The sequence below is a fragment of the Tympanuchus pallidicinctus genome, unplaced genomic scaffold (assembly GCF_026119805.1).
Source record: "Tympanuchus pallidicinctus isolate F22 unplaced genomic scaffold, pur_lepc_1.0 scaffold1, whole genome shotgun sequence".
NCBI classification, from domain to species: domain Eukaryota; kingdom Metazoa; phylum Chordata; class Aves; order Galliformes; family Phasianidae; genus Tympanuchus; species Tympanuchus pallidicinctus.
The window spans coordinates 60,153,325-60,174,579 of record NW_026294618.1 but is presented as its reverse complement, the minus strand read 5'-3'; positions in this window follow the sequence as shown (position 1 = coordinate 60,174,579).

Genomic DNA, 21,255 nt, shown 5'->3' with positions numbered 1-21,255 from the left:
ACAATCTCACATGGGTGGAATTCAGGGCATGAAAATTGAGGAACTGTAGATTCACAAGTTATTTCCTCAGAAATAGACGATATAAAGAACATTACACGTTTTGCATAGAATTTGTGATCTGTTATACTCGAGAGACAATAAAATCTAATAGTGAAACAGATGATAAACACACCTTAGTCCCTTCTGCCTGCATATTTTCCAGATCGAGACCACCTACAGTTTCTCCCCAAGCTCTGCTTATTTCCTCTAGGTATCCCAGAGCAGAGGCTTCCTTAAGGAAGGATAGAGCTCTTTTATAACCTCAGCAGATGACTTGTTAGTCAGCTTCAACAAGTTATCTAGGGCTACTCACTAAGCAAAAGACAGCTATGCTAGCTGTCAGATCCTGATTGACCTTTTTTGCTGGTGAATAATTTTCTTTGCTCTACTTATTTATAAAAGCTAAATGAGTTAGTGTATTATCCTAGAGTTAGGTATCAGATGTGGGTTACAGCCAGTTTTCATTTGAACTGAATTTGATGTACTTAATATACAGTGCTAAAGAAAATCCTGTTTCACTTCCTTAGTGAAATAGAGTATTTGTTTGACTGGGCTTGCTGTAGAAGTCACATAGGTCTTTCTGTCTTGAAAAGAAAGAAATCATGTTAATTAATTTTTTATGATATCTTGATATAAAAGAGCACTTTACACCAATTAAGCTCTGGTAGCGCTTGATTGCAGGGCACAGTACTTTTCACTCCCTTTTTATGTATCTGGTACTTGATTTCTCCATCTATGTATACAACTACATTCTATAACTGCCTGTGAGAGTCATTAAAGGGAACCTTACTGTGTAGATAAGCTATATCAGTTGGCAGGAGCCTTACATTTACAATTGACTTAATTTGCTGTTGTCAAAAAATACAATAAAAAAAAATGACTAGACCATTAATTGAAGTACCAACAATTTCTCCCTAAAAATATTTCAGAATATTAACACTAATATTGGAAAGAAAATAAAGCTCAAAGTTTGTGTATCCTATTATTTAACAGCAGAATTTAAAAGCCTCAGGTTTGCCTTTTATATTTCAGTAAGAATCGTTTTCTCTATCCTACTGACTGGAATAGAGCAGATATTTGTGCTCCAAGCAATTCGCTTTGGACGCTTGTTGTAGCCAAAATCAACCAACAGTTAGTTTTCCCTCCTGCAGGTGGGGAGAAAGTTGGCATCTACAAGCACAGTTCAGTTTGACTACCACTATTCTACCACTCTTCCCATATTAGCCTTGAAACATCTGCTCCACTGAGCTTGATAGCGCAGTATTCCTAATGACAAGGGCAGCTCACATATTCAGCTGGGAACTGCACAAGTAAAGTCTGGTGTTGTGAAAGTCCAAGAAATAACACATTTGTTCCCTTTATAGGATGTGGGATTCTGTGTCATAGAAGTTTACTATTGAAAGCATCTTAATCCTTACCTAGTTCTGAAAGTTGCCTTATAGTATGTTGCTGTGCAAAAGGATATAGTTTTATTTCCACAAGTATTTATTTTACTGTTTGGCTCACAAATCTGAGCTATCTCCCATCCTCACTCTTATGAAACACAGCTGAAAGACCGGCTCTGGTTCTTCTATAAAGATGATACATGACAAGGGAGTTTTAAAGATAACCTTACTACATAAACCTAGTTCTTGGCAACCAGATAGAATTTAGAATGAAGAAAAAAGGATAATGGTGGCTATCAGCATGCAAATATATGCAGAGTTTTCAGCATAATATAGTTAATCCATTTGACTAGAAATAAGAATTAGCCTAGCAGCTGTAGAGAATTCACGCACACCAAAGGCAAATGGGGCTAAGGAGGCTAATAAAACTTATGTTTCAGAAAAACAAAAGAAACCCTTAATGTTATTAGCTGAGAAAGAAATTATAGAAGAGCCAGATTAACAAGAGAAATCTTTTGTATTTTTGTTTTGCATTAGACAAAAATCCTAGGATACAATGACAGCAATTTACTAGTAACTCAGTAAGATACAAAAGTAATGACAACTAAACTGGATTAAAAGTCCATATAAGCAACTTTGAACTAATAGCCAGTGACGTTTCTGAGCCAGGAACAGGAACTTTCAATAGGTCTCTGAATCTTCAGGAAAAACTCAAGGACTGCAGTTGTGTGACATTCGGGGCATCCATTTTATAGGCTGCTGGGCTATGTAAGAGACTGCAAATCTTTCAGATGCTGTCATTCAAGTCTGACCAAAACAAATGTAACCGCTGAATCTGAGCCAGATGAATTTAAAGGGAAGTAACAGTTGAAAACTTGCACAAGCTGAGAAAGATTATATTCCAACTAATTTAATCAGTTCTGAAATCAAGAATTTTTTTGACAAAGAATGCCATGCAGTCCTGTAGACTACTTGGTAGACTGGCATCAATAAAATGGATCACCAAAGTGAAAATGCATGTATTCAAACAGCAAATAGATGTTGCACATCCAGAACAAGCATCGCTACTTGAAAACAAAGGTCTAAAGGATTTGGGAAGGTAGGATCATATACAGGTGCACACATAAATAAACAACCTGTCCCTTTGTCTTCTTCAGTCAGTTACAATACTTGCAGTCACTGATGCAGACATCCTAGCTATAACCGAAATCCTAGTCCCAGAACTGTGTCCAGTATCATTTAGGCTGCATCTAAATCCTCAGAAAGAAGGTTAGCTTTGTCTTCATGTATAGAAATTGGGGAATGTTGAATGGAAGCTTCATGAGATTTTCATCTCTGTCCATTACCAGTTTATCACGCCCATTTGAAGAGGAGTATAACAACAACTGAGGCAGAGTAAAAGAGAATCAGAAGAAAGTCATAAAATAGTTTTAAAATCTTGCCTTATAATGGCACTTGGAAAGCTTCAACTATTTTTATTACAGGAATTACTTCATCTAAGCCTAAGAACCCCAGAGACAGAAATTTGACAGAGGGCTCTTCAATCTGCTAGTAAGAGCTTTGAGCTGTTTGAAGTTGTATCAAATTAGACTGAAATAGATGCAAAATTGAGGGTAACATACATTTGAAAAAAATGCAGAGTTCTGTTGCCACGTCTACTATAAACTTTTAAAATAGAGATAAGGTATTTTTCTCGTAAAAGTATTCAACAAGGAATTCATTTAGGAAAATGACAGTTTATAGTAAAGAGGGTATATCACATTATCAAACTATACCTCTCAGTTTTACAGTCACTTAGCTGGATATGTACAAGATGTTACATTTGCAGCTTTCACATAAAAGTTGTTTAAGATGTTTGGTAATTTTCTCTACCTTCATTTCTTTCTAGACTTTTCCTATGTACTTTCCCTGGACTTGATTTCAACCCACTATCTTTGCTTAGACCACTTCTTCTCTTGCTAAAGAAGTAGATCTTGTCTTTCCTTTCGCTTCTTGTCCTTTTCTTCAGTTTCGGCTTTCCTTCACCCCTTCCATTCTTCTTCCCCCCTTTACATTCCCTCATTTGCATTACCTTCATATTCTCAATCTTCCTCTTCTTTATCCTTTTTATTGTTCCAATCGTATTTTGTGTGACCACATACGGAACAAGTTTTTCAAGGAATATAAAAATTAATTATGAACAGCTCTCAGATAATAAGCAAGTTTTGTGTTACACAAAGCCAAGATGTTTTAAAAAAAATGGGACACAACATCAACACCCTGTAAAGCATATGGAGATGAGTTACAATCATGCTGAAATGCAGTATTTCAGCTAATTGTTCTTGATTCTGACTTCAATAACTTCACTGATAGGGAATTCTTTAAAATATAAAAGCAGAAACATTGAAACCAATTTAAAGAGTCAGCAGAAAATATGCATATACCTTCCTCCATGAAGCTAAGAGACGTCTTACTGTTTTAGAAATTCTGACAGGTGTACCTGAAAGGTATTATCTTCTTACGGGCTCCTAATATCCTTACTGAGATAAGTTGATGTGTTCAATTAAACTCCTGGTGTGCAGCCCCAGATTATAACAATTATTTATTCTCCCACAGATCCAGCAGGGTTTCCAGCCCTTCTGTTTCATTCCTTCAGGATCTTATAGTCCAAGCTTGGTAAAACTAACTTTGCGTCCAGTGACTGGAACTAATCACTGTTTCGCAGTTTAGCTCCAGGCACAAAAAGTTTCTTGATTTCTAATTGAGAACTTTATGCATAAGTCTGGCATATTCACTTGACACTCTCCCACATATCTCCCTGTGAATTCTCCAAAACATCTTACACTTCCCCATGTAAAATAGATATCTGGTTTAGATAATCAAGAATCAAGGCAATGTTCATCACAGCCAAATTTCTCCTGAACCCATCCAGAACACTTCCTTTTCACTTCAGTCCTGTATGTTATTATTTACTACTAGGGCCATGCCATTCCTGTAAATAAATGCATTTACCAAGGCTGATCAGTATCTAGGATTCATCTTGTTAGATGTTAAACTTACCACTTCAGATATTGCTTCCCCATCAAAGGCAATCTATTCTAACTGACTTTCAATAAAACTTACACATAACTGCTCCTGAAGAGAAAGAATTTGGCTTTTGAACAGCCGCTCAGAAGTAACAGTCTACAAAAAAAGCACATTATTCCTATGTATTGCAGCACTCACTTCAAAAGCCCAACAGCACCTAAGAGATGCTAAGAACTCAGAATTCAAATGCTAATTGGAAATGAATAATATATTCATGAGTAGTGAGATTGTCCCAGAAAAAGTATTGTGCATACAGAGTACAGCCTAAAAGCCTGATTCTTCTACTTTTTATTTTTCTTTATAAATATATTTATTCTCTTACTTACATGTTAATTTTCTTCAGAAAGAGATGAGGAGGTTTAAGGCAAAAACAGTAGATAGAAAAGTAAACTAATTAAGCAAAGATTTGAAAAACTGTATTAGAGATCATAGGTAGGGCAATGGGATCATAAATCACTGAATTCCTCACCCAGAGCTCAAACAGAAACACACTAGGAGAGACAAAAGGTAATTTATCAGCTGATAAGAAATTCGTCAGAATTAAGGGTGTTCAATGTGCATTTGAAGTAGCTATACCTAAACGACCCTAGTAGCCAGCGGTTTCCTCTTACTCCAGCCCCAAAAAAGTTTGGCTACTGAAGGTCCCTGCCAGTGGGTACAGGCAGTAGTGAGACTGAGCACATCCTCCTGATGATTTCATGCACACGCTTATACTACAGTAGTGCCCAGAAGAAATAAAATAGCTTCTGATAAGTTATAATACCTGGCAAACTATCACTGAGAGTACCAATACTCATACATAAAAAAATAAAAAAAATTAACTCACCTGACTGATGGTAAAGGTCTCCAGCAAGAGAGCATTCCCCCTCAGAAAGCAGCCCTCACCCAAGAAATCTTTTCTTTGAGACTAGTCCTTAAATGAGCCCAGAGAGGGGAAGACCCAGAATCCAGCCCTTCCAATCATGTGGAAAGCACAAGGGAATTGCTTGCACCTGTGCCTCCTGGACCAGCCATACCCTTCCACAGGTGCTTAATCATCAGTTAAGGCCCTAACCTTACAGTTCCTCTACAACTATGATAGCCCTTTAATAAATGAGCAGACTACAGCAGGAATAAATGTTGTGAATAACAGAAAGAGTAAAAGCCAGACAAGTTGTTCATCTGGGGCCAATGAAAGAAAAGATCATGAAGAACCATAAGAACCATTGATCTCAAATAAAAATAGGTATTAATAGAGAATTGCATTAAAATGTCAAATAAAATTATAAAAGAAGCATAGGTACAGGTGTATGTTTGTAGAAAAAGGAGACATCACATCTTAGACTAGCTCAAGAATGAGGTAGAACATACACCCCAAATCACTGTCTCCACCAGGGATCTGACTACACACTACCCAAAGTATGCATTAATCGCTCTTCCCTTTCCCCGTGTGAATCAGCCCCCTGTATGCACAAAAGTCTCAAGGGAGCTGCAGAGAAATGTGTCGTGTGTCAGTGCAGCTGACTTTTGAGGACAGAGATGAGAGGAGAAAAGTAACATGAACATTTCTCATGTGTTGGATAGCCAGAGCAATTGTACTTCAGATGATCATTTGACTACACGTACCTTTGAGCTGGCAGTTCATTTCCATGCTGCAATGTAGGACACACTTCTACTGAAAAGGAAATTAAACAATATCTGTTTACTCTTTCCCTATATGTCATCTTTGCTATCTGCCAGTCATACATGTGCTATTCACAAGACTTTAAAAGCGTTTGTAACTGTTTTCTATCCAAAACCAACTATTGCCTGCTAGCTCTACTTGCAGCAGTGTAATCTGATACTTCTAATAGTGAGGATGGCATTTGGCCAAACTGAGATTTGGAATTTGTTTACCCTCTCAACAGAAGCATTTCCATCATTTCAAAAATTTTCGACACATTTCTAAAGAGATAAAGGCATTGAAACAGAATTTCTGCCCTAAAAATACTGGAGTTTCAATCAATCTACATTTTCCCATGAGAGTGAGTTGGGGAGAGAAAAGCCTTCTCAACCATGCTGCTCTTGACTATTTCTTGCATACCCACCAGCTCTGTGCCACAAGACGAATAGATGCAAAGAGTTGTCCTCCCTACATAGTTTACTGTCCCAGTGGTGTGAATAAAGTTACAGAATTTGTCAAACATTCACCGGCCAGGTAATTCCAGACCATTGCTTTAGAAATTTTAAATACATTTGTTTGGAAGAAAGAGAACATGAAAGCAAAGGGCACAAATCTGGAAACATGCAGAGGTTCTTCCTACTCTTCTTTTTTTTTTTTTAAAGGAGAATTCAAATCAATTAAAAAATGTTTTCTAAACAGCTAATGCCATCTCTCAAAATTAGAAACCTGAAAAACTGAAATTCCATCTTGTTCAAGGCTCAAGCTACAGAAACTACTTTATGCCGTGACTTCTTAATGATGCTGAAATCATTTCAGAGAAAGAAAACATAATGGATATATAGGTGAATGCTTCTTATTTTCAATCATGCTGAAGACGCAGCAGTCGTTACATTGCTTCCAACACAGAGACAGAAAAGTGATCAACAAGAAAAACATATGAGTTGCAGTGAAGTATTGTGAATTGCTGAACTGGCAGCGGTTATGAACCTTGATCTCTTTTCTGATGTTGCTGTGCATTTTATTGTATTCTGCAAAGGTAAGCAAGACACAACTGGTAAAACAGCTTGTTAAAAGACATTTGGAAGTGCACAAAATCTAAGATCAGCTTCAACAGCTGTGAGAAAAAAGAGTTTTGTGGTTTTCTTGGTGGGAGTGGAAGATTGGTACCCCATGGTCAGAAGCAAAGACTAGTGGGTACTTGTGGTGTCAGTCCAAACTAGACTCTCCTATGAAAGGTCTCAAGAAGCAGGTCTGTGCTAGTACCTGAAGCCAAGTAGTTGCCTGATTCTCATGGGTTGGCCATCACACTGGGTGGCCTGCCTCACTCTGTCGCAAGCTGTGTGTAGCACAGAACAGGGGACAGGAGATGGCCCAGGCTGTGGTGGAAGGTGTTGAGGAGGTGCTCAGTGGCCATTTGTGGAGTAATGAATACTTCTGGGTGGTTGTGATGCAGCACACTGAGCAGTCAGCACACTGAGTTGGAGACAGGGACACAGTGGTCTGACCACATGGGCAGAGATAGTCTGTTCCACCAAACCATGTCACCACAGAAATAGCCAAACTGAGCACTCAAAGAGCCCAAATCAATATTTAAATGCTTCTTAGACAGCTTCTTTAATGCATCACTGTACAGTCAGATGAAGTCTTGATGACTCTTGTCAGAGCAGGACCTTGTCCTTTCGAATGGACAAGGACAAGTTCTGTACTGAATTTGCCAGGATCTCAGAGAAAGATGTGATAGCTTTAGACACATAATTCAGCTCTCCTTCATGCTTGGTTTTGTTTGTTTTTCTTGTTGTTTGTTTTGTTGGTTTTTTGTGTTTTTTTTTGTCTGAAAGAACTCTTACCCTGAAGAGCAGGGTCTGCACAGCCACTGTGTTTAGATTAAACAGTTGTGGCTTCGTGACTCTAGGGTTTCATGACTATCACGATGATTTGTTTTTAATGGTTTTAATCTGATGCTTTGCATCATTCTCTGTGAAATCTGCAGCTAGCTTGAAGGCTGTCTGTGGGAATAAGGATTTCATTGAAAGACGAAAACAAAGATGGAGGTTATTTTGTTAAATTTAATTGGAGAAAAATGAATACCACCTATTCTTGCAAATGTCTGATCAAACAGGCCTGAATTTTCAACATAACTTTTCTCCTTAATACTTTTTCTCATTTTCAGATGTGCCTCTGTAGTGAAATCACAAATCCAGCACTACAGCCTGTTTGGCAACAGGTTAGAATGATTTCATGTATGCAGTAGGAAAGCATGAGAGTATGTACCAGTGCAGACTGCAGTGAGGACATGGTTATGCTTGCAAGCTGGCAGGTTCCTATTTCAACTTAGTTCCTTTGTTCTTGGAAGTATAAAAATAAGGATGTAGGAGAAGCAAGGTTTGTAAAAAGAGATATTTTGATAGGTCTACTGATAAAACTGAAGTGTTTTCTAATTTTCAAATATGCAAATCTTCAAAATTTAAACTTTGACATTTAAAACAGAAGGAACACATTTTTTGCTTGAGTCAAATACTGCTGTAAAGAAGATTACAGGGAAGATTTGGAGGAGTGGGAGCCATTTCTTATGTGAGAAGCAGCAGTCTGACCCTTTCAATATAATATATGGCATGTTGTCAATTTCCTTTTATGACAATAATGCCAAGTATTGTTTTTGTTTTTGCTGTAATCTAAAATAAAAAATGAGATTTCTGTGTGTGAACAAAAAAGAGCAGCTCTCTGCTGGTTAACTCTGTTGCTGACCTGTGTAACTGATTAATAAATACTAGCTCTGCACACAGTTTGCCATAACTCAGCTATAACCCCCACTCCCCTAAAGACAATGCTTTACAAAGTAGAACAAAAGGACGGAGGACATATGCCATGCATATCACAGTGGGAATATCTCATCACTAAAATGGTAGATTAGAGAGAGAACTTCCACTAAGTTAAAATACATAGCAAAAATAAATCTAGTAGGCTTTCAGTATAAACATAAGGCATTTTTATTAATAGAATATTGTTCAATAATACTTATCCATAAATATTACTAAATGAATCCACAAATGTTCCCTTCTCAGTCACAAATCTCGTTCCATTTGCTGTCATTAAATCCCAACAGTATCAGCATAACTTTTGAATGATTGTATTTTGTTGTGGTTTTCCCCTATTGAGGGGAGACCTGATTGCTCTCTTCCAATATCTGAAAGGTGCTTACATCAAGAGTGGAGTTAGTGACAGGTGACAGAACAAGGGGAAATGGCCTCAAGTTGTGCCAAGGTAAATTTAGGTTGTATATCAGGAAAAACTTCTTTAAAGAAAGGTTTGTTAAGCACTGCAATAGACTCCCCAGGGAGGTGGTTGAGTCACCATCCCTGGCTGTGTTTAAAATCCATTTGGGTGTGGTGCTCAGGAAGACGATTTAGCAGAGGGCTGTTAGAGTGAGGGTAGTATGGTTAGGTTGTGGTTGGACTCAGTGAATGTCTTTAAGGTCTTTTCCAACCTGAGTGATTATATGATTCTATCATCTATGATTCATTATTCTAAGGGTCATGCAACATTTTCCAAAAAATTGTAAACATTTCATATCTTATTTTTTATTGTTTGGAATTTGTGAAGAGTGGGAGGGATGATGAATGTACAGAATGACTGGTGTTAAGAGACTTATCATATCATTAATATTTGCATTCATATTTAAAAATTTGAAACTGTAATGACAAAAAAAAAATCTTTAAAAACAACAGTTGTTTGTAGTATTAGTACTAGTAGTAGCAGCTGCAGTAGTAGCAGCAGTTGTAGCAGTAGTAGTAGTTGTTCTTGTACTTCCCCAGCAGGTAGATGCTGAAGAAACAATAGAATATACAATTATCTGCCACCTTATGGAAAACCAGTGGAACACATATCCAGTTGTTTTAATTCTCAAAGACATTTCTTGGAATTCATAACTAGATAAGTTATATATATATATATATATGTTTCCTCAACCCTTCTGAGATTTAGTATTTCAAGATTTTCTCCTAAATCACCACCATGTGCAAACACAGCACATGATTAGTTTATCTCCCATGGGCTTACAGAAGTAAGTAAGTGAGAGCAGTTATAAGTTACATAAATATAATTATGTTTTTTCCACATTCACATTCAGTGAGTCTAGGACTTGGTAAAAACAATTTCTGAATATTCAAGGACAGCATATTTGACATATGCTGTCAAAACATTATGTTGCACTGGTTAATTTTAGGTGGATATAATATGAAATGTCACACTACATGAGTTATATTCCACTTGGAAGATAAAATCCTTCAAGGATTTTTTGGGTTGCCTGGGCTACAATGAGTGAAGAGGAATTTCTTGGGCTGCATATAGAATAGATAATATAGTTAATGTATATAAGTAACAAAACTTATTTTTAACATGTTTTTTATTAAAGCATAAAAAAACAGGAACAAAAAAAGAAAACTGGTGAATTATTTGGTCTTGTTTTTGTGAAGCTAATGCATCAGTCTGGTTCAATGGAAGTGATTGCAATTCTTAGTGCATTCTCAAGGTGTTCATCATAGATTAAATATTACTCTTTTTGTCATTCATCCCTGAAAGCAGTTGTTCACAAGTGCATACTGCCAAAAAGCAATGCTATGAATAAGATGGGAATATGAAGCATAGGATATTTTCTCTATTTAAGGTAGGCCTTATTAAAGACTAGTAAAGATACATGATCAATTTTTTCTTTGAGTTGAATGTCTGATTGCACATACATTCCATTTGAAAATACGCAGCTAAAGGTATTTATGTCAAATGGAAATGGAGTAGCAAATATAGCAAAAAACTTGATAATGTTTTTCAGAAATCTTGAAATTTATTCCAAAAATTCTTTTATCGAATTTGAAAGTAAGGCTGGGTATTTTTCACTATTTACAGGACTGCATTTAGCCAATGCATCAAAATGCATGAAGTTATTTGCCATAACTTGAGCTTGCCATAATTTAAGTTTCATTTTGAATGCTTTTATTGTCCAGTCATAATCTATGATATGATTCTATTGTTTGAAACACAGCAAAGTTGACCCTCACCTTGGAGACGCATGTTTAACTCATTTAAATGAGCAGTCAAATTTACCAAAAATGCTAAATCTGTGATTTATTTTTCTTCTTCAAGTTCTGGCACAAATTTTCCTTTTGATTCCATAAATGATTTGATTTCATTTCTCAATTCACAAAATCTTTTTAGCATTTTACCCCAACTTAGGCACCTGCCTTCAGAAAAGTAAACAATAACCACGTAGTCAATCAACATTCACATTTTTAAGAAACTCCTGGAACTGTCAATGATTCAATCCATATTATTAGTCTTTACAACAAAGTACTCATCTATCTATTTTTCATCGAACATTCTTTTTTCACCCATGATTTTTATTTTGCTGGGTTCTTTTATTTTTTCTGAGAGACCATGACATAGGTTGAAATATTAGTATCTGCAATCTCTGGTTTTCTCACCAAGTAGCACAAGCATGTGCCATGTGTAATACACGTGGGGTTCAGTGCAATTGAATGTGTATGACAGGTACGACAGGTAGAGTCAGCGCTGTACCGTACCCTTCCCTTCCCCTGGTTCCAGCCCAGCCAGTGCCTACTGCACACTGATAGTTTGATTATTGCTGAGCAATGGGTGAGCACTCAGGGCAGAGTAATGACAGCATAGGGCAAGGGACAGCCACAGTGCAAGCTGAACTGGATTGAACATGCCTGCTTTAGAAAATAGCACTTGGAGATGTGCTTCTCCTTGCAGTATTTACAGGAATACTTTCTGGAGAGTTTTCTTCTGAAATTCTTCAGTAAATTTTCTCTTAACATCCACTTAGAATCAGTCAGTAGTCTCTTAAAAATAATCAAGCTTGACTTGAGATATAGAACTTCACCCTCCCTGGTTATTTTCTGCAGAAAATCACCTAGACAACCAGAGAGCGTCTTTTTGAGATGCTGACATACGTGTATGTCTGAGAGCAACACATTTCAAACTCCTACATGATACTATTGTGCATTTTCCTCTCAAGTCTTTCAACTTCTAAGGTTTTGTCCAACTTCCTTTAAAGTGCTTTTGAAAATCACTATACAGGTACTTATTTACGTAAAAATATTATATAATGAAACTCAGATTGTATTGTATTCAGTACCTATCGTTGCAGTGACCCATGTACTTTCATTGAGGTTGTGTAAGAGTGGCCATCAAACTTCAAATAGCTGAGTCATCAAAGTATTGTGACTGGACACAGTTCATAACTGCTAAACTAATATTCTAATAAAATTATTCTATCAAACAGGAGAAAACCTTCTGGAAAACTGAAGACCCTTCAGATCCAGTTTCCAGGAATAATATGATTTCTTGAGCACTTTATTGCCTTATGAGGTATTTGCTCAGATTACTTTTCAAATTTGGGTATTTTCAAAGCCAATCATGAAAATACTTACAGATATTATCTACATGATGCATAACTAATAGATGCACTGACAGTGACTAAGTGATTACCTTCCATTTCATAAGTTGAAGGCACAAAGGATCCAAGGTCTTTGCTGCAGACTAAGAAAAAAAAGAGGTCAGCACTTGCAGAGATTTATTCATTTATTAAAAAAAAAAAAAAGAAAGAAAGAAAAAAGCAATTGTAAGGTCCAGAATCTAAAGAGTTCTTGAAATACTCTTAAATGTTAATATATGTTAAGGCATAAAATACATTTATAAATTGCTCCTATTTGGCAGACTCTCAGAACAGAGAAACAAAGGGTTGAAACTGGCCTTGGTGTGACACCAACAGTATATTATTTTTGGCCTCTGCACTCTGTGGGCCATTTTACAGCCTTCCTTTCAGATAATTAATTATACTTCTTAGGAAGTTGAGCCCATGTTGAATTACACTTGACATCCTCCATAGAGTAAGATTTCAGAGAGCACCTGGAATAAAACCCATGGTCAGTGGAATCAATGGCAATGGAGAGGATGGCCAGTGGTGCTGGGAGGATCCTTTCCTAGGTCCATGGGAATGTGTGAGCACTTTCCCAGTACTACCACTCTACTGTTAGGAGTTCCAGCATAGTCTCTTCAGTTCTTATGCCCTTATTGGAGACAGGAGTTAGGATGATTACAGGGCTTACTCTGGCACAGCAGCCAAATTACAGCTTCTCAGTACAAATGTACAATGATAAGTAGCAGTTCCTCCATCTTTTCGACTCATGGACACTTGAATGACTTTTAATTTTGTCCAAGTATATTGCTTTTTGTAATGTTAACAGAGGGGAAAGTAATTTATTGTTAGCTGCCATATGGATCTGCTCTGATCTGCAGCAGTTTTCCATCTAGTTAATGTTCTTTCATCATTGCTAGATGAGTTTCTGTTGCTACCAAACTGTCCCTGATACAAAGGTAGCAAAAGTTAATACTTAAATCCTAACAATTTTTTCCTTTTGAATTCTGTAAAATTCTGATTGACACTCTGCAATGGGAATATGTTTTATAGGTTACAGATTACTTGTAATAAAATACATAGTGCCACTAATATTTGGTTTGTTAAGATAATAAAATGATTAAATTATAATGAGCAGTGAATCAGTTTGCTTTAAGGACAATATTCCTATGAGAAATTTAGAAACAGAAGTTTTTATTTCAAAGTCGATATGGTCTATGAAGCATGGATCCTAAATTTCCCTACTGTCATTCTCCTTTTACTTATCTTAAGTGTTGCACTTGAAATTGTTCTCCAGCTATCTAGTAGCTTTTCTCAGAAACTGTACTGCATATCAGCATGTCTTTAGTATTTTCCTTGGTAGTTTGCTTTAGCTACTGAAGATTGTCACAGTCAAAAAAGGGGGTTTTTTTCTGCTTTTGAGTTGGTTGGGCTGTCAACTCTAGCCACGATTTCATGGTGTGCCTTTGTAGGCCACAGTGAGTAGTCTTCTTAGTCTGCTCATTTACTCTTAATGAAAATATTTATTCCCCCCAAGGCACTGTAATCCCCTGTCATGGTCTTTCATCTTTTTCAGATTTAAGAATCTCTAGAAGAAAAGTTTTCAAACTGATTTTAGTATGCTATAGTATAGTGTGAGATTGCAATAAAAATATTTAACGACAGTATACAGGGTCTAGTATTTGCTTGTGTCTGTAAAATGGATAAATGAACTGTTGCTCAATTTACCTGCGTCTGTATGACTCCAGCTAATTTTCTGATAACCTTCCAGGCAAACACTGGTTATCAAAATCACTGCCTTTCCAGTTAATGATTATGAAAGAAGTATTAGACAGTATTAGATGAAAGAAAGCTTTGAGATTATAATGTACGTGTTAGTGTTATTTATGTCTTCGAAAAAGCTGAATTATTGAAAATATACTTTATGACCTTAATTAGTAACACAATGAATTACTTAACACAGATAAGATTATGAATATCAAGTAATCAAAATAGATTGAGAGTGACTTGACAAAAATCTAGAAAATAATTTCCACTTAGTCATTATTTTCAATAGACTGCAGACAAGATATTGCATTTGTGGAATAAATTACCCACTGGACTTCTAAAAATGCTTCAGTCTTTTATACCTATCAAAATATGTGTTAACTTAGTTAAATAGCTTAGCTTGAGAAGTAGTAAGTTCCATGGCTCTGTGTCTGTCAGGGGTTTGGTTAAGTTTCAAATACAGAGAACATCTGCATTGATTCTACATTTGCATACTGCCTCTTTGCTTATCGGATCCATGGGAGATGTACAGACTATTTTCTATGTCTGTCCTGTGAGCACAGCTACCAGTGAAGTCAATAAATAAAGTAGCCAGTGAATAAGAGCCAATATGTCCTGAGTTCTCTTCAATAAACAGAGAAATACCACACAAGCAACCTACCCACCCATAAAACTTATAGACAGGATATAGAGGATATATTGTGTAAGCCATAAATGCTGTACGTTAAAATTTGGACTGATCATTTGGCATGACACTCCATTCTTTCCTACTGAAAATAACCATCTCCCCTCTAGCAAGTAAATCCAACTGGCGTGAGCATATGTTTACAGTCCTTTCTGAACATCCTCTGTGCTTCACCACCATAACTGAGCAGCAGAGGCCAAAGCTCACTGTTCCATTCTGCTGAGCTGTATTTGCTGCAGTGTTTCACCAATGTTTGCAGAAAGCTTTCATCAGCAGAAGTGCAACATATATTTATTATATTCTGCCAAATTTGGTTTGTAATTGTAGGCTCTCTACCTCAGAGTCACATTAAACCAAAGAATAAAAGTTTGCAACATAGAATTTGAATGCTTAATGGCTTAAAAATAGGATGGCCATGCTTTGGAAAGAACATTTCACCCATACACTTGGCTCTCTAGATGTTTATTCTAGCCTTGCTTATTTTATTTAAAATAACCATGATTTTCTGAGAAAGAAAGGATTTAGCAGTAGTCATTCAGGAGATAGAATTGAAGAAAAACTCAGAGAATCCTAGTCTGGAGCCTAATGTCTTTTTCTGCAACAGGACATTTCACCACCAGTAGGATTTTTTGCTAAGTTTTATTAAAACAGAGTACTTATTGAAAGTTCATATGAGAGTAGCTAGCACCATTACAGCCACTTGTGATTCAGACTCTCTCTGCTCCTTCTTTCTGGGCATTCGTGCATAAGTGATGATGTGGAATTATCCCTAACAATTATTTACTGACCCAAGTGATGACAGCATTACAGAATCACAGAATCCTAGGGGTTGAAAGGGACCTCTGGAGATCATCGAGTCCAATCCCTGATAAAGCAGGCTCCTTGCAACAGGTCATACAGGTATGACAGATGGGTTTTGAATATTTCCAGAGGAGTATCCACAACCTCTCTGGGCCATCTGTTTGAGTGCTCCACCATTGTCAAAGTAAATAAGTTCTTTCTCATGTTCATATGGAACATCCTGTGTTCCAGTTTGTGCCCACTGCAATTCGTTCTGCCACTGAGCACCACTGAAGAGAGTCTGGCCCCATTCTCTTGAATCCCACCCATTAGATTATTATAAACATTAATAAGGCATTGAGATTTTCATGTTAATTTCATTCACATAACAAATTTTATGATTCTATTGAGGTTGAAGACTTGAAGAGAAACATTTCATAAGCAATAAAAATTCATTCATCTTTCCAGCAATGTAAGCAGTAATTTACATGTAAATGCAATTTCCTTCTACCTGCAAAGATCCCAGTAGCGTGTGCTGCAGAAAGAATCCTGAAAAATGAGCTTATACATGCAAACTGCATCAGTGTGCTTATTGTATCTGATGCCTGCTAATTCCATTTCTCTTCCAGCAGCCTTAAGCAGACTCACTGTGGGACAGGTTAGTTCATAGCATCATTCCTCTCTTCATCCTGCATGGCCCTGCAGCAATCAGTGTTTCAGTAAATTACTGGCTCTACTGCCCAACCTCCAGGACTCAGTCATTAACTTTTGCCAGCTCCCTGCTGCCTGAAGTAACTCCATCCTAAGGGATTCCTCAATATCCAACAGTTTGAGAAAAAGTGAAACAAAGACAGAGCTGATCCCTGAAAGGTCATTCTATGCTATCAGAATCCATTATCAGTCATACAAGGACAAAATGTTTGTAAGGGGTCATAGTGTATAAAGATTCTCTGTCTCTAAGAGCAGTGAAAAACACCCCATACTACCTCATACAGCCAATACAAATAATATTTCTTGTCCCACACATTTAAAAATCAGATTTTAGTGGCTATGCTCGCTATGCCCATGAGAGAACCACCTTCAGAACAGCTTGAGAGTACTTCCCACTGCCTCTAGTGACAGTGCCCTTCTCCTGGCACCAAAATGCCTTACAACAGGTTTTCACTAATTCACTCCTTGCACTTGGTGTCTGGTCACCTCCTTCTTTGTCTTTACTCTGCCTCCTCCAGATCCTCTGCCTGGTCTTCATGGATGACAACGTCTGTTTCTGAGTGCTCCTTATAGCAGCTTAAGTCAAGCAAAATTGTAGAGGCTATAAAAAAAGTTTGAAATAATACAATGGATGATGTTTACATTTGGATTTTGTCTTTTTAGTTCACATTAATTGCCAGTTGTTTCACTACACAGTGCGAGATATGGTCTTAAAATTATCATCTCCATTTTTGTTTGTTTCACATATTCTTTCTTAAAGAAATGTCTGAGCAGTACATCAAAAACTCCTACAGTACATATGTCAGAGAACTAGTTTTTAGGCAAGTTACACTGCTGAAACAGCTTTACTGAGGACACAGCAGAATTTCTTTATACACAGCAAAACTAGATGAGTTTGCAAAGAACTGGGGAAAAAAAAGGAATGCTAAGGATGCAAAAGTGATAAGAAAATATGCTGTAGTTATTGTTCATGCAGCAAAAAAAAAGTGTACCTGATAATGATGAAACACAGAATTTATAAAAAGTATTATCCAAGAAGCAAGAAAAACTTTGTAAGAAAGAGGTCACTGATTTTGTAGAAGTCATAAGCAACAACAAAAAATAATGCTGAAGACTGACTATCTGAGAGATAACAAATCTCTTGGAAGCTGGAAATGTGTGCTTTGCTGAGTTTTCATATATTACCCTTTGTTCCAGAAAAATTACTGAATTTCTTCCGGGTACGTTTTCTGCTCAAAGACTCGGGATTGAATCTGTGAGGTGCTTGGTATGCTGCTCCTTCCTGTCCCATGCCACAAGGAAATGATCCCTGCTAGCCAAACTTCTAACTTCATTTAAACCCCTAAAACGCAGCTAGCTTTATTTCTGAAAATAAGAATGGAAGTTGGACAAGGGAAATATGGGTGTATTGCCATAGCAACTGCAGCTTGAGAGCTTGTACCTTCCCTGGCTACATCTTTGTCCAGAGAGACAGCCATATAATTTGATTCACAAAGACATGCACGATATGCAGATAAACCTCAGGCAGTGTAGCCCATGTGTTTGTGCCCTCCCAGCTCATGTGCACTTGCTGGCAGGACTGGAAAGAGGGAATTTTCTTCCTCCCAGGAGGTTACACGTGGCAAGACAGCATCCTGGGGGGATAGCAACGTTGCTTGTATGGGATGAAGGAGGTGCCAAGCACAGCCTAGATTGGAAAACTCCAACCATCTGAGAAAAGAAATACTACTGTCCAGATAAAGAGCTCTTGAGAAATAAATGTCAGCTAGTTATAACTCCAAAAATAATACACAAGTTTTAGAGTTTACCTCAGAATGCAGATACTGGGTGTCCTCATTTCACCCTTCTTATTTTAGAAAATCATATTGGACACATTGTAATTCCAGGCTTTCCTTCTTAAGATTCTGTTCTCAAAGACTGAGCATTTATAGCTTAGCATACAGTGGTATACTAACAACAAAACATATTTTTCCAAGAGGGAAAAGAAAAGGGTACCAATTAGTTTTGAATATTCAAGCAGGAATTTGGTCTATTATACAGAGCATCAAAGAAAGAAAAAATAGTTTCCCACCCAAATCTACTTATTTCAAGTGTGAAAAATTTTGTGAAAAGCATTATCATCCTTTCTTAGGCCAGCTGTTATTCCTAAAGAAAAACAGCTAAACTGTCAGTCAGGCAAGCTCTACTTCAGAACTGAACCAGAAGCAGAAACCTTCAAATATAAACATTAGTTAAGAAGAAATTCTCTATATTTTGAATGAAAATTTGAATCTGTTGGACAATCCTCGACAAAATCTGGCTGGTACTTTTGGAGTAAAAGAAGGTGCTCGGTAGTCAATTTCCAATAGGAAATAGACAAACATAATTGTCTTAACTCATCTGTAATGACCCAGCTTTTCTTTGCATTTCGTGTTTTAATCTTTTAACTACATAGTATAAAATAACATGAGTTTTTTGGGAACTGGGTCACGGGCAGAAGAAAATAAAACAGCTTTCTAATTCTTTCTTTATTTTCCAAATAATTGTATTTTAATTCTACTGATAAACGTGTTTGTTCTTATTTTTAATTTAAATAGAAAACAATTTTATTCTTTCACCTTCTGTCTAAGTGGCTAATACACTTTTAAAAAATGATGCTGCTCTGCATGAAATGCCATTATTTCTCCTCCGGATTGAAATGCTGTTTTCCAACAATTTTGCTCAAAAGCTATTTAAAAGCTATGAAAAGAAATTTTATTGAGACAAATGTCCTGGAAGACAAGTGAGGAATTATTACTGTTTTGTTTTGGAGGCAGAATAGCAAAACCTGAGCCAATGCTGCTTGGACTTCATATCCTGAGATTACATAGTAATGGAGTTTAATAATATTTTTGTTACAGTTACCTAAGTGAAGGAAAAAAAAGATGTTTATCTCAAACAAACAAACCTTATTGCTCCATTTCTGTGCACATAAAATTCTTTGCATCTATTTTTTCTGGAAGTAATCAAATTCAGATCTATTACAGGTGCCCTCAGGCACACACAGACAAATTGTCAACTGTAAACAAGGGCCTGAAATTACAGCATGACTACTACAGCTTAACTGCTCCTGTGCCTGCTCTGATACGGTGGTAAAGCCGAGTTAGTGGTCCTCCTGGATGTGGTTAACTAGCAGGAGCTGCAAGCATGAGCAGGGCAGTTTCTCATCACAATCAGCATGGCTGTGCATTAGCACCCTGCCCTGCTTCCTGAAACCTCTTCAGAGAAACATGCTGTTCTCTTACATCACATAGGGCTAAATCACTCCCTGGTAATGAGAGTTGAAACTGCATTGGCTTTCCCTATTAAATCAAGCAAAAGCCAAAGAAAAAATCTCTCCTCAAAATTTATCCAGCCACCTCAGTTCTGAATTCTTTTAGCAGCAATAAAAAAGCAGGCAGTCTAGCACATCTGCATCTCACCTGTCATCAGAGTGAGAAAAAGATTTTTTATTTTTTCTACCATATTTTCACTGCCTTTTGAAAACATTTGCATGAACAAGAGGGCTCCTGTAGATACACCACAGGCTCTCAGACATACAGGCATGCCACAGTTTTGCTAGCTTTCCTCAGATTATGCAGAGAGAAAAGTTTTAGCTAGCCAGGATGCTGATCCACTGCAGCTGATAAGCTGGAATGGGTCCTAGAAGGTTTCATAGAATCATTTCAGTTGAAGAGACCCTTAAATGCCATCTCATCCAACTGCCCTGCAATGAACAGGGACAGCCAGATCATGGTGCTCAGAGCCCTGTACAGCCTAGCCTTGAATGTCCCAAAAGACAGGACATTTACCATCTCTCTGGGCAACCTGTTGCAGTGACTCAATACCCTTATTGTAGAAAACCTATTCCTTACACCCAACCTAAATCTCTCCTCTTTTAGTTTGAAACCATTTCCCCTTGCCGCATCACAAGAGACCCTGCTAAAGAATCTGTCCCCTTTCTTCTTACAGACCCCCATTAGATACTACAAGGCCGTGCTCTGGTCTCCACAGAGCCTTCTCTTCTTTAGGCTGAACAGCCCCAGCTCTCTTGTAGGAGAAGTATTCCACCCTTTAGATAATTTTTGTGGCCCTTCTCTGGACGCGCTTCAAGAGGTCCATGTCTCTCATGTACTGAGGTTTCAACTTTCCTTGCACTGTGACCAGCTAGAAGTGGGTACATAAATAACATCCAAAATAGACAGAAGGCAAGGCAAAATGCTAGCCTCAAATTAGAAATCTAACCCCCATATTTTCCTTCTCATACTTAGTTAAAGAAAAATATTTTTTTGTATTTTCAAATGAAAAAAAGAAAGAAAAAAATTGGCATATTAACAAGGCAGATGTCTGCTGTATGGGAAAGTACCCCATATTGCTGAGGAAAATTCTCTGTGCTGATAAAAGGCAAGAGTTCAACAAGATAAGCAATACAGAAAAAAACATAACAGAGAAGATCTGCCAGGATATGTTGTTATCAACAAACTAACAGTAGGTCTGCCCAGCTCATCACAAAGAATTTCAGTGGAGTAATTAAATTTTTACAATGCTTCAGAAAGGCAGTTGAAACAGGCCACCACTACACTGTCTGCAGCATTTCCCAGCATATCTCTAACACTGAAAACAGTGAATTACAGGGACTCCTACTCTGGAAGCTCTTAAAACAAGCTTGTAATTCAAATTCTGAGACAGCTGGAAGGTCTTTCTAACTATTATCTGAATGCAGTGGAGCATTGAATATATTAATTCATAG